The following is a 14,644-nucleotide window of genomic DNA, read 5'->3' as shown; positions in this document are numbered from 1 at the left end:
GTGCCAGAGAGTACTACTACCACTACCAAACAGTACCAGATAGTACTACTGCCACTACCAAACAGCACCAGATAGTACTACTACCACGATCAAACAGTGCCAGAGAGTACTACTACCATTAACAAACAGTAGAAGATAGTACTACTTCCACTACCAAACAGTGCCAGATAGTACTACTACCACTACCAAACAGCACCAGATAGTACTACTACCACGATCAAACAGTGCCAGAGAGTACTACTACCATTAACAAACAGTAGAAGATAGTACTACTTCCACTACCAAACAGTGCCAGATAGTACTACTACCACTACCAAACAGTACCATATAGTAATACTACCATTAACAAACAGTACCAGATAGTACTTCTACCACTGTCAAACAGTACCAGATAGTACTACTACCACTATAAAACAGTGCCAGAGAGTACTACTACCACTACCAAACAGTACCAGATAGTACTACTGCCACTACCAAACAGCACCAGATAGTACTACTACCACGATCAAACAGTGCCAGAGAGTACTACTACCATTAACAAACAGTAGAAGATAGTACTACTTCCACTACCAAACAGTGCCAGATAGTACTACTACCACTACCAAACAGTACCATATAGTAATACTACCATTAACAAACAGTACCAGATAGTACTTCTACCACTGTCAAACAGTACCAGATAGTACTACTACCACTATAAAACAGTGCCAGAGAGTACTACTACCACTACCAAACAGTACCAGATAGTACTACTGCCACTACCAAACAGCACCAGATAGTACTACTACCACGATCAAACAGTGCCAGAGAGTACTACTACCATTAACAAACAGTAGAAGATAGTACTACTTCCACTACCAAACAGTGCCAGATAGTACTACTACCACTACCAAACAGTACCAGATAGTACAACTACCACTACAAAACAGTGCCAGAGAGTACTACTACCACTACCAAACAGTACCAGATAGCACTACTACCACTATCAAACAGTACCATATAGTACTACTACCACTAACAAACAGTTCCAGACAGAACTCCTACCACTATCAAACAGTACCATGTAGTACTACTACCACTATCAAACACTACCAGATAGTAGTACTACCACTATCAAACAGTACCAGATAGTACTATTGCCACTACCAAACAGTAGAAGATAGTACTACTTCCACTACCAAACAGTGCCAGAGAGTACTACTACACTACCAAACAGTACCAGATAGTACTACTACCACTATCAAACAGTGCCAGAGAGTACTACTGCCACTACCAAAAAGTACCATATAGTACTACTACCATGAACAAACAGTACCAGATAGTACTACTACCACTATCAAACAGTGCCAGAGAGTACTACTGCCACTACCAAAAAGTACCATATAGTACTACTACCATGAACAAACAGTACCAGATAGTACTTCTACCACTATCAAACAGTACCAGATAGTACTACTACCACTACCAAACAGTAGAAGATAGTACTACTTCCACTACCAAACAGTGCCAGAGAGTACTACTACACTACCAAACAGTACCAGATAGTACTACTACCACTATCAAACAGTGCCAGAGAGTACTACTGCCACTACCAAAAAGTACCATATAGTACTACTACCATGAACAAACAGTACCAGATAGTACTACTACCACTATCAAACAGTGCCAGAGAGTACTACTGCCACTACCAAAAAGTACCATATAGTACTACTACCATGAACAAACAGTACCAGATAGTACTTCTACCACTATCAAACAGTACCAGATAGTACTACTACCACTACCAAACAGTACCATTTAGTACTATTACCATTAACAAACAGTAGAAGATAGTACTACTTCCACTACCAAACAGTGCCAGATAGTACTACTACCACTATAAAACAGTGCCAGAGAGTACTACTACCACTACCAAACAGTACCAGATAGTACTACTGCCACTACCAAACAGCACCAGATAGTACTACTACCACGATCAAACAGTGCCAGAGAGTACTACTACCATTAACAAACAGTAGAAGATAGTACTACTTCCACTACCAAACAGTGCCAGATAGTACTACTACCACTACCAAACAGCACCAGATAGTACTACTACCACGATCAAACAGTGCCAGAGAGTACTACTACCATTAACAAACAGTAGAAGATAGTACTACTTCCACTACCAAACAGTGCCAGATAGTACTACTACCACTACCAAACAGTACCATATAGTAATACTACCATTAACAAACAGTACCAGATAGTACTTCTACCACTGTCAAACAGTACCAGATAGTACTACTACCACTATAAAACAGTGCCAGAGAGTACTACTACCACTACCAAACAGTACCAGATAGTACTACTGCCACTACCAAACAGCACCAGATAGTACTACTACCACGATCAAACAGTGCCAGAGAGTACTACTACCATTAACAAACAGTAGAAGATAGTACTACTTCCACTACCAAACAGTGCCAGATAGTACTACTACCACTACCAAACAGTACCATATAGTAATACTACCATTAACAAACAGTACCAGATAGTACTTCTACCACTGTCAAACAGTACCAGATAGTACTACTACCACTATAAAACAGTGCCAGAGAGTACTACTACCACTACCAAACAGTACCAGATAGTACTACTGCCACTACCAAACAGCACCAGATAGTACTACTACCACGATCAAACAGTGCCAGAGAGTACTACTACCATTAACAAACAGTAGAAGATAGTACTACTTCCACTACCAAACAGTGCCAGATAGTACTACTACCACTACCAAACAGTACCAGATAGTACAACTACCACTACAAAACAGTGCCAGAGAGTACTACTACCACTACCAAACAGTACCAGATAGCACTACTACCACTATCAAACAGTACCATATAGTACTACTACCACTAACAAACAGTTCCAGACAGAACTCCTACCACTATCAAACAGTACCATGTAGTACTACTACCACTATCAAACACTACCAGATAGTAGTACTACCACTATCAAACAGTACCAGATAGTACTATTGCCACTACCAAACAGTAGAAGATAGTACTACTTCCACTACCAAACAGTGCCAGAGAGTACTACTACACTACCAAACAGTACCAGATAGTACTACTACCACTATCAAACAGTGCCAGAGAGTACTACTGCCACTACCAAAAAGTACCATATAGTACTACTACCATGAACAAACAGTACCAGATAGTACTACTACCACTATCAAACAGTGCCAGAGAGTACTACTGCCACTACCAAAAAGTACCATATAGTACTACTACCATGAACAAACAGTACCAGATAGTACTTCTACCACTATCAAACAGTACCAGATAGTACTACTACCACTACCAAACAGTACCATTTAGTACTATTACCATTAACAAACAGTAGAAGATAGTACTACTGCCACTACCAAACAGCACCAGATAGTACTACTACCACGATCAAACAGTGCCAGAGAGTACTACTACCATTAACAAACAGTAGAAGATAGTACTACTTCCACTACCAAACAGTGCCAGATAGTACTACTACCACTATCAAACAGTGCCAGAGAGTACTACTACCACTACCAAACAGTACCAGATAGTACTACTACCACTACAAAACAGTGCCAGAGAGTACTACTACCACTACCAAACAGTACCAGATAGTACTACTACCACTACCAAACAGTACCATATAGTACTACTACCACTACAAAACAGTGCCAGAGAGTACTACTACCACTACCAAACAGTACCAGATAGTACTACTACCACTACCAAACAGTACCATATAGTACTACTACCACTACCAAACAGTGCCAGATAGTACTACTACCACTACCAAACAGTGCCAGAGAGTACTACTACCACTTCCAAACAGTGCCAGAGAGTACTACTACCACTTCCAAACAGTATCAGAGAGTGCTACTACCACTATCTGACAGTACCAGATAGTACTACTTCCACTATCAAACAGTACCAGATTGAACTACTACCACTATCAAACAGTACCATATAGTACTACTACCACTAACAAACAGTACCAGACAGAACTACTACCACTATCAAACAGTACCAGATAGTACTACTACCACTATCTGACAGTGCCAGATAGTACTACTACACTACCAAACAGTACCATATAGTAATACTACCATTAACAAACAGTACCAGATAGTACTTCTACCACTGTCAAACAGTACCAGATAGTACTACTACCACTATAAAACAGTGCCAGAGAGTACTACTACCACTACCAAACAGTACCAGATAGTACTACTGCCACTACCAAACAGCACCAGATAGTACTACTACCACGATCAAACAGTGCCAGAGAGTACTACTACCATTAACAAACAGTAGAAGATAGTACTACTTCCACTACCAAACAGTGCCAGATAGTACTACTACCACTATCAAACAGTGCCAGAGAGTACTACTACCACTACCAAACAGTACCAGATAGTACTACTACCACTACAAAACAGTGCCAGAGAGTACTAATACCACTACCAAACAGTACCAGATAGTACTACTACCACTACCAAACAGTACCATATAGTACTACTACCACTACCAAACAGTGCCAGATAGTACTACTACCACTACCAAACAGTGCCAGAGAGTACTACTACCACTTCCAAACAGTATCAGAGAGTGCTACTACCACTACCAAACAGTACCAGATAGTGCAACTACCACTATCTGACAGTGCCAGATAGTACTACTACCACTACCAAACAGTGCCAGAGAGTACTACTACCACTTCCAAACAGTATCAGAGAGTGCTACTACCACTACCAAGCAGTACCAGATAGTACTACTACCACTATCAAACAGTACCAGATAGTAGTACTACATCTATCAAACAGTACCAGATAGTACTATTGCCAAGCACCAAACAGTATCAGATAGTACTACTACCACTATCTGACAGTGCCAGATAGTACTACTACACTACCAAACAGTACCATATAGTAATACTACCATTAACAAACAGTACCAGATAGTACTTCTACCACTGTCAAACAGTACCAGATAGTACTACTACCACTATAAAACAGTGCCAGAGAGTACTACTACCACTACCAAACAGTACCAGATAGTACTACTACCACTACCAAACAGTACCAGATAGTACTATTACCTAGTAGTGTTAGGGTTTAATGTTATGGATTAGGGCTAGGGTTAGGGTTTTAGGGTTAGGGTTAGGGTTAGGGTTTAGGGCTATGGATTAGGGCTAGTGTTAGAGTTTTAGGTTTAGGGTTAGGGTTAGGGATAGGTATAGGATTAGGGTTAGGAGATGGGGATTAGGGTTTGGGGTTAGGGTTAGGGTTAGGGTTTAGGGTTAGGGTTAGGGTTAGGGTTAGGGTTAGGGTTAGGGTTAACCGTTGGGTACTTATCAAACAGTACCAGACAGTACTACTACCATTAACAAACAGTACCAGAGAGTCCAACTACCACTATCAAACAGTACCATGTAGTACTACTACCACTATCAAACAGTACCATATAGTAGTACTACCACTATCAAACAGTACCAGATAGTACTATTGCCACTACCAAACAGTGCCAGAGAGTACTACTGCCATTAACAAACAGTACCAGATAGTACTTCTACCACTGTCAAACAGTCCCAGAGAGTACTACTACCACTATCAAACAGTACCAGAGAGTCCAACTACCACTATCAAACAGTACCATGTAGTACTACTACACCTATCAAACAGTACCATATAGTAGTACTACCACTATCAAACAGTACCAGATAGTACTATTGCCATTACCAAACAGTGCCAGAGAGTACTACTGCCATTAACAAACAGTACCAGATAGTACTTCTACCACTGTCAAACAGTCCCAGAGAGTACTACTACCACTATCAAACAGTACCATGTAGTACTACTACCACTAACAAACAGTACCAGATAGTACGACTACCACTACCAAACAGTGCCAGATAGTGCTATTACCTAGTAGTGTTAGGGATTAGGGTTATGGATTAGGGCTAGGGTTAGGGATTTAGGTTTAGGTTTAGGAGATGGGTTAGGGTTTAGGGTTAGGGTTAGGGTTAGGGTTAGGGTTAGGGTTAGGGTAAGGGTTAGGAGATGGGTTAGGGTTTAGGGTTAGGGTTAGGGTTAGGGTTTAGGGTTAGGGTTTGGGTTAACCCTTGGGTACTTATCAAACAGTACTAGATAGTACTACTACCATGAACAAACAGTACCATATAGTACTACTACCACTAACAAACAGTACCATATAGTACTATTACCACTACCAAACAGTACTAGAGAGAACTACTACCACTATCAAACAGTACCATGTAGTACTATGACCACTATCAAACAGTACCATGTAGCACTACTACCACTATCAAACAGTGCCAGAGAGTACTACTACCACTACCAAACAGTGCCAGATAGTACTACTGCCACTACCAAACAGTACCATATAGTACTACTACCATGAACAAAGAGTACCAGATAGTACTTCTACCACTATCAAACAGTACCAGATAGTACTACTACCACTACCAAACAGTACCATTTAGTACTATTACCACTACCAAACAGTACCAGATAGTACTACTACCACTACCAAACAGTACCAGACAGAACTACTACCACTATCAAACAGTACCATGTAGTACTACTACCACTACCAAACAGTACCAGACAGAACTACTACCACTATCAAACAGTACCATGTAGTACTACTACCACTATCAAACAGTACCAGATAGTAGTACTACCACTATCAAACAGTTCCAGAGAGTACTACTACCACTATCAAACAGTGCCATAGAGTACTACTACCATTAACAAACAGTAGAAGATAGTAGTACTGCCACTACCAAACAGCACCAGATAGTACTACTACCACTATCAAACAGTGCCAGAGAGTACTACTACCACTACCAAACAGTACCAGATAGTACTACTACCACTACCAAACAGTACCATATAGTACTACTACCACTACCAAACAGTGCCAGATAGTACTACTACCACTACCAAACAGTGCCAGAGAGTACTACTACCACTTCCAAACAGTGCCAGAGAGTACTACTACCACTACCAAACAGTACCAGACAGAACTACTACCACTATCAAACAGTACCATGTAGTACTACTACCACTACCAAACAGTACCAGACAGAACTACTACCACTATCAAACAGTACCATGTAGTACTACTACCACTATCAAACAGTACCAGATAGTAGTACTACCACTATCAAACAGTTCCAGAGAGTACTACTACCACTATCAAACAGTGCCATAGAGTACTACTACCATTAACAAACAGTAGAAGATAGTAGTACTGCCACTACCAAACAGCACCAGATAGTACTACTACCACTATCAAACAGTGCCATAGAGTACTACTACCACTAACAAACAGTACCAGATAGTGCTACTACCACTACCAAACAGTACCAGATAGTGCTACTACCACTACCAAACAGTACCAGATAGTGCTACTACCACTATCAAACAGTACCAGATAGTACTACTACCACTACCAAACAGTACCAGATAGTGCTATTACCTAGTAGTGTTAGGGATTAGGGTTATGGATTAGGGCTAGTGTTAGGGATTTAGGGTTAGGTTTAGGAGATGGGTTAGGGTTGAGGGTTAGGGTTAGGGTTAGGGTAAGGGTTAGGAGATGGGTTAGGGTTTAGGGTTAGGGTTTGGGTAAACCCTTGGGTACTTATCAAACAGTACCAGATAGTGCTACTACCACTATCAAACAGTACCATATAGTACTACTACCACTAACAAACAGTACCAGACAGAACTACTACCATTAACAAACAGTACCATATAGTACTATTACCACTACCAAACAGTACTAGAGAGAACTACTACCACTATCAAACAGTACCATGTAGTACTACGACCACTATCAAACAGTACCATGTAGTACTACTACCACTATCAAACAGTGCCAGAGAGTACTACTACCACTACCAAACAGTGCCAGATAGTACTACTGCCACTACCAAACAGTACCATATAGTACTACTACCATGAACAAACAGTACCAGATAGTACTTCTACCACTATCAAACAGTACCAGATAGTACTACTACCACTACCAAACAGTACCATTTAGTACTATTACCACTACCAAACAGTACCAGATAGTACTACTACCACTACCAAACAGTACCAGACAGAACTACTACCACTATCAAACAGTACCATGTAGTACTACTACCACTACCAAACAGTACCAGACAGAACTACTACCACTATCAAACAGTACCATGTAGTACTACTACCACTACCAAACAGTGCCAGATAGTGCTACTACCACTACCAAACAGTACCAGATAGTGCTACTACCACTACCAAACAGTACCAGATAGTGCTACTACCACTACCAAACAGTACCAGATAGTGCTACTACCTAGTAGTGTTAGGGATTAGGGTTATGGATTGGGGCTAGGGTTAGGGATTTAGGGTTAGGTTTAGGAGATGGGTTAGGGTAAGGGTTAGGAGATGGGTTAGGGTTTAGGGTTAGGGTTAGGGTTAGGGTTTAGGGTTAGGGTTTGGGTTAACCCTTGGGTACTTATCAAACAGTACCAGATAGTACTACTACCATTAACAAACAGTATCAGAGAGTGCTACTACCACTACCAAACAGTACCAGATAGTGCAACTACCACTATCTGACAGTACCAGATAGTACTACTACCACTATCAAACAGTACCAGATAGAACTACTACCACTATCAAACAGTACCATATAGTACTACTACCACTAACAAACAGTACCAGACAGAACTACTACCATTAACAAACAGTACCAGATAGTACTACTACCACTACCAAACAGTACCAGATAGTACTACTACCACTACAAAACAGTGCCAGAGAGTACTACTACCACTACCAAACAGTACCAGATAGTACTACTACCACTACCAAACAGTACCATATAGTACTACTACCACTACCAAACAGTGCCAGATAGTACCACTACCACTACCAAACAGTGCCAGAGAGTACTACTACCACTTCCAAACAGTATCAGAGAGTGCTACTACCACTACCAAACAGTACCAGATAGTGCTACTACCACTATCTGACAGTACCAGATAGAACTACTACCACTATCAAACAGTACCAGATAGTACTACTACACTACCAAACAGTACCAGATAGTACTACTACCACTACCAAACAATACCAGATAGTACTACTACCACTACCAAACAGTACCAGATAGTACTACTACCACTACCAAACAGTACCAGATAGTACTACTACCACTACCAAACAGTACCAGAGAGTTCTACTACCACTACCAAACAGTACCAGATAGTACTCCTACCACTACCAAACAGTGCCAGATAGTACTACTACCACTATCAAACAGCACCAGATAGTACTACTACACTACCAAACAGTACCAGATAGTACTACTACCACTATCAAACAGTACCAGATAGTACTACTACCACTACCAAACAGTACCAGATAGTACTACTACCACTATCAAACAGTACCAGATAGTACTACTACACTACCAAACAGTACCAGATAGTACTACTACCACTACCAAACAATACCAGATAGTGCTACTACCACTACCAAACAGTACCAGATAGCACTACTACCACTACCAAACAGTACCAGAGAGTTCTACTACCACTACCAAACAGTACCAGATGGTACTACTACCACTATCAAACAGTACCAGATAGTACTACTACCACTAACAAACAGTACCAGATAGTACTACTACCACTACCAAACAGTACCAGATAGTACTACTACACTACCAAACAGTACCAGATAGTACTACTACCACTACCAAACAGTACCAGATAGTACTACTATACTACCAAACAGTACCAGATAGTACTACTACCACTACCAAACAGTACCAGATAGTACTACTACCACTATCAAACAGTACCAGATAGTACTACTACCACTAACAAACAGTACCAGATAGTACTACTACCACTACCAAACAGTACCAGATAGTACTACTATACTACCAAACAGTACCAGATAGTACTACTACACTACCAAACAGTACCAGATAGTACTACTACACTACCAAACAGTACCAGGTGAATTGAGCCTTTCAGCCAAAACAAACTGAGGAATTTAGGGCTGGTCTTGGATCAGTCCATGTCACTGGAGCAACATTGTAGACAGCTGGTAAAAAACTGCTTTTTCCAGTTGTGTAACGTCTCCAAGCTCAGGTCCATGATGTCCAGAGAAGAGCTTGAAATGATTGTCCATGCATTTGTGTCCTCACACCTGGACGACAGCAACGTGGTTCGGGTCTTCAAGTGTCTCAACAAAACAGAACTGGATCAGTTGCAGTCAATCCAAAATTCATGGTGAGACTTTAGAGCAGCAGCAACAGGAGGACCATGTGACCTCTGTTCATATCTCTCCACTGGCTCCCTGCTGACTTTCATATTCAGGTTCAAATCTTGGTGCTCACTTTTCCAGCCCTACATGGTCAAGCTCCTCCTTACATTGCTGACCTCATGAAGCCCTACAGCTCGACTCAGAGCTTGAGATGGTCTGGGCAGAACTTGTTAATGGTTCCATGTTTTGAAACTCCTGCTTTAAAACTTGTGATAACAACATTTTAGTAGCAACTGCCGTGACCCGGATTCAAACCGGGGTTGCTGCAGCCACAACACAGAGTACTAACCACTATACCATCACAACACAGAGTACTAACCACTATACCATCACAACACAGAGTACTAACCACTATACCATCACGGCTCCTGGATGCACTGCTGGGATTTTGTCTTGGCCTCATTGGCGCCCTCCTCAGGTTGCTCCTCACACTCTTGTTGTCCTGCTGGTCCCTCAATCTGAAAGACCAGGATTTCTTTCAACCCTAATCCTAAAGGAGTTAAGGGAAGGTGTTAGGAGGCTCCTAAAGGAGATAAGGAAAGGTGTTAGGAGGCTCCTAAAGGAGTTAAGGAAAGGAGTTAGGAGGCTCCTAAAAGAGTTAAGGAAAGGAGTTAGGAGGCTCCTAAAGGAGTTAAGGAAAGGTGTTAGGATGCTCCTAAAGGAGTTAAGGAAAGGAGCTAGGATGCTCCTAAAGGAGTTAAGGAAAGCAGTTAGGATGCTCCTAAAGGAGTTAAGGAAAGGCAAGTACGTTAGTGTGGCAGTCAGACTGCACTTTCACTTCATGATGTCATAATAAAGCGACGGCAGCACAAGTCTGCTGTGGTGAGGAAAGAACTACAAGTTTCCCAAATAGGACTATAAAAAGCAAACTTGTACATTATTGGTGATTGGTAAAATAAGGAGCTGCATTGGCCGGGAATTGAACCTGCGTGGCAGCGAGAATTGTAGCAGTGAAGAACCAATGCTCTCATGCTGACACATTCCCACCATGAGAGGTCATGTGATCAACTGCTGAGCTCAGTGGACTCATGTTACAGTATCTTCACCTATCAAAAGCTCATTTCTTCTGCTCACTGTTGCTGAGCTGGGAAGCTAAGCAGGGTCAGGCCTGGTTAGTATTGTGATGAGACATGGCAGTATCTCCTCGTTAGTATAGTGGTCAGTATCCCCGCCTGTCACGTGGGAGACCGGGGTTCAATTCCCCGACGGGGAGTTTGCTTCATGGTGTTTATTTACTGATAATCCTCAGGTTGAGGTCACAAAGGACCTTTCAGGCTTGACACTGACAGGTCCTGACAGAGTTCCTCCATGTTTTCTGGAGCCTGGATGGACCAGGTGAGCTCCATCAGCTGACCAGTCTCTGATTGGTGGTCAGTATTTGAGAGAGACTCACAACAAAGACACTCTGGAGCTTTATTCCAGTTTGAATTGAGAGACACCTGATTGACAACAGATGGAACAATCAACAGGTTTTCAGTGTATTTTCACTATAAAAAGGTCATTTCTTCCTGTCACTGATCCTTACGGCCATACCACCCTGAACACGCCTGATCTCATCTGATCTTGGAAGCTAAGCTGGTAGAAATCCTACACGAGGTTTTATAAATGAGGCCCCAGATCAGAACTGCTGGAGTGAAACATGAAGTCCATCAGGAAAGGAGGAGAACGCCGCCACTAGAAGTGGAGATATTTTCAGGATTGCTACGTTACGTTATGGAACGCACACTGAAGTAAACCCGGAAGTGGAGTTTGGACATGATTGTGTGTGCATCTGTGGTCTGGTGGTGAGTGTGTGTGTTGCCTTCAGGGGTAATGGGAAATAAAACCAATGCATGTGAGAAACACTAAACGATAAAAGTTCACATCTTGAGTTAATGCTTTCACCAAAGTGGGCTGGTGAGCTCAGTTGGAATTGCTCTTTGAACAATTTGATTAAAACTCAAAGCCACGCCCACTTTCTGTAAGAACCAGTCTCTGTGGCGCAATCGGCTAGCGCATTCAGCTGTTAACTGAAAGGATGGTGGTTCGAGCCCACCCAGGGACGAGAGCTTTGGCTGTGCACAGAGAGACACTTCAAGACAGACTTTTCATTTGAATAGTGTATATAGATTATATCCATTCTGATATCACCACATGGAGGCGCTGTTTCAAGCAGTGCATCAGGATGGGTTCAGGTGAAGGACTGCTGATTCATTGTGCTCTCCATGTGTGAGTTCAAATCCCACACTGGTCGATTCATGTCATTATAGCACACGACTGAAACATTCCTCCAGAACTCATAACGAACCAGAGTTAGCAAGGAGATGCTAACTGAAAACCCAAGGAATCAATCCTGTAGGAATGAGTTTAACATTGGGATGGACACACAAATCCATAAATAGTGTAACCACAAATGTCAAAAGTAAACTACACTACTTTCTGGACTATAAGCCATTACTCTTTCCACGTGCTATGATCCCTGCAGCTTATACAATGACGTGGTTAATATATGGATTTATAAGGATTAACTGTCTTCATGCCGTGGATACATCTCCGGGGCTTTATTCACTTTTCACAGAGCTCCATCTGACTGCACTGTCAGAGACTGAGTTCCCTCTTTGCTCTGCTGCAGCAGTGGTTGACCCAGTTAGACCATGGTTTCCACAGTACCCTCTTCATATTTGGACCAAAGTACTCTGCAGCCCAACGCAGTAACATCTGTCTGGTAAACTTCCTCATAAGACAAGCAAAAGTGGGAATCTGGTTATCACGGCCAACATTTGCCAGGGTGCAGGGTCTGATGATGCTCTGCAGGTTTTCAGAGGCCTGGTGGCTGCAGGACTCAGGGTGGAGTTCACCTTCTACAAAACAGTGTCCAATCTGAGAGTCTGTTTCTGTTTGGACTGTCGGTTCTGTTTGCCATAGAGCAGGAAGAACTACTGCTGCACTTCTAGTGTGTGTGTGCGTGCGTGCATGTGTGTGTTAATCTTGCATACGCTTGTGCACTGCACTCAGAGTAGGATGTATGAAATTCCCTCCTTTCCTCCTTCAGTACAAGAGAATACTTTTGTTAATGATTCAGATATCACAATTAAAAAAAACAGCAAAACAATGTCCCATACAAAGTGATGGAAGGGTCCGAAGGTGTTTTAAAAATCTAACATGAGAACTGAGCAGTGTTGTCACAGTTACCTTGAAAAACTAATCTGATTACTGATTACTAGTTACTCATTCAAAAATTAACTTAGTTATTTTACTGATTACTTGTTTGTAAAAGTAACTAAGTTATATTACAAGTAGCTGTTTAGTTACTTTCATCAGCTGCTGAAAACATGTCCCCTGATCTCAACATAAAAATCTTGAAGCTCACAGGTGTGTTTAGTTACATAATCAGAGAGCAGCAGAGTCCATCAGTGTCTCATTACCTCCTGTTGAGTCAATTCAGATGAGAGAGGCTCCTCATGGAGATCAAAGGAGAGCAGGGTCTGTTGCCATGGAGATTTCTTTTATTGATTCTTAATCCCAGGACGTTTCCATTTTAGACAACTTTAGTTTTGTGTCTTTTATGTTTGTGATCTACGTTTTTCCTCCAAAAGTAAACAACTGAATGAACATCCTCCAAGCTGAAAAATATAACTTCAACAGAGGAAATGAACTGTTTCCAGGTAAATAAAGTATTTATATGGAAAACTAAGGTGAAGCTGAATGACTGAATGCCCATATCTGGCAGAGTTGAACTGTGTTTTGGAATTTTTTTAAACTCCAAAACTCAGTTCAACTCTGCCAGATAAGGGTTTAGTCCCATTTGCACAACTTTCAAGGAGACATTCAGCACATTAATTGCTCCTTCCTAATTGTCATCCTTTACAAACACTGACTGCAGTCTGAAACTCAGATTTGAATGCCATCATTCATATCATAGGCCCTCCCTTTGATCCTCGCAAAATTAGGCTGCTGCGCTCTGGCACCATGACAGGAAGTAGAATATGATCACTTTGAAGGTTCATGGACACACCTGCATGTCCTAACAGGTCAAAAGTGGGATTTGAACCCACACCTCCAGAAGAGACTGTGACCTGAAAACAGCACCTTGGACCACCTGTCCAACTGTGAGGTTCAGAGCTTCAGTCCATTATTTGACCATTTATGGAGCTCAAATCTCCTATGTCCTCTAAACGCATCACAGCTCCTTTCCTCTGCTGGGGCTAGCAGTAGCTTCATTGCTGACCTCTGATGGAAGCTGGACGCTGCTATTGGGTTACAATGTTGAGTGAC

The 14,644-nt window shown here is 41.7% G+C and overlaps 1 protein-coding gene across 1 annotated transcript in view; it reads right to left on the bottom strand.

The window, feature by feature from the left end:
• The window catches only part of LOC308147500 (uncharacterized protein), a 1,504,609-nt gene that overhangs the window by 704,652 nt on the left and 785,313 nt on the right, over window positions 1–14,644 (bottom strand).

The sequence above is a fragment of the Blennius ocellaris genome, assembly GCF_963422515.1.
Source record: "Blennius ocellaris genome assembly, chromosome: 24".
NCBI lineage: Eukaryota > Metazoa > Chordata > Actinopteri > Blenniiformes > Blenniidae > Blennius > Blennius ocellaris.
The sequence above is the reverse complement of the archived record's forward strand: the minus strand, read 5'-3'. Positions and strand labels throughout refer to the sequence as shown.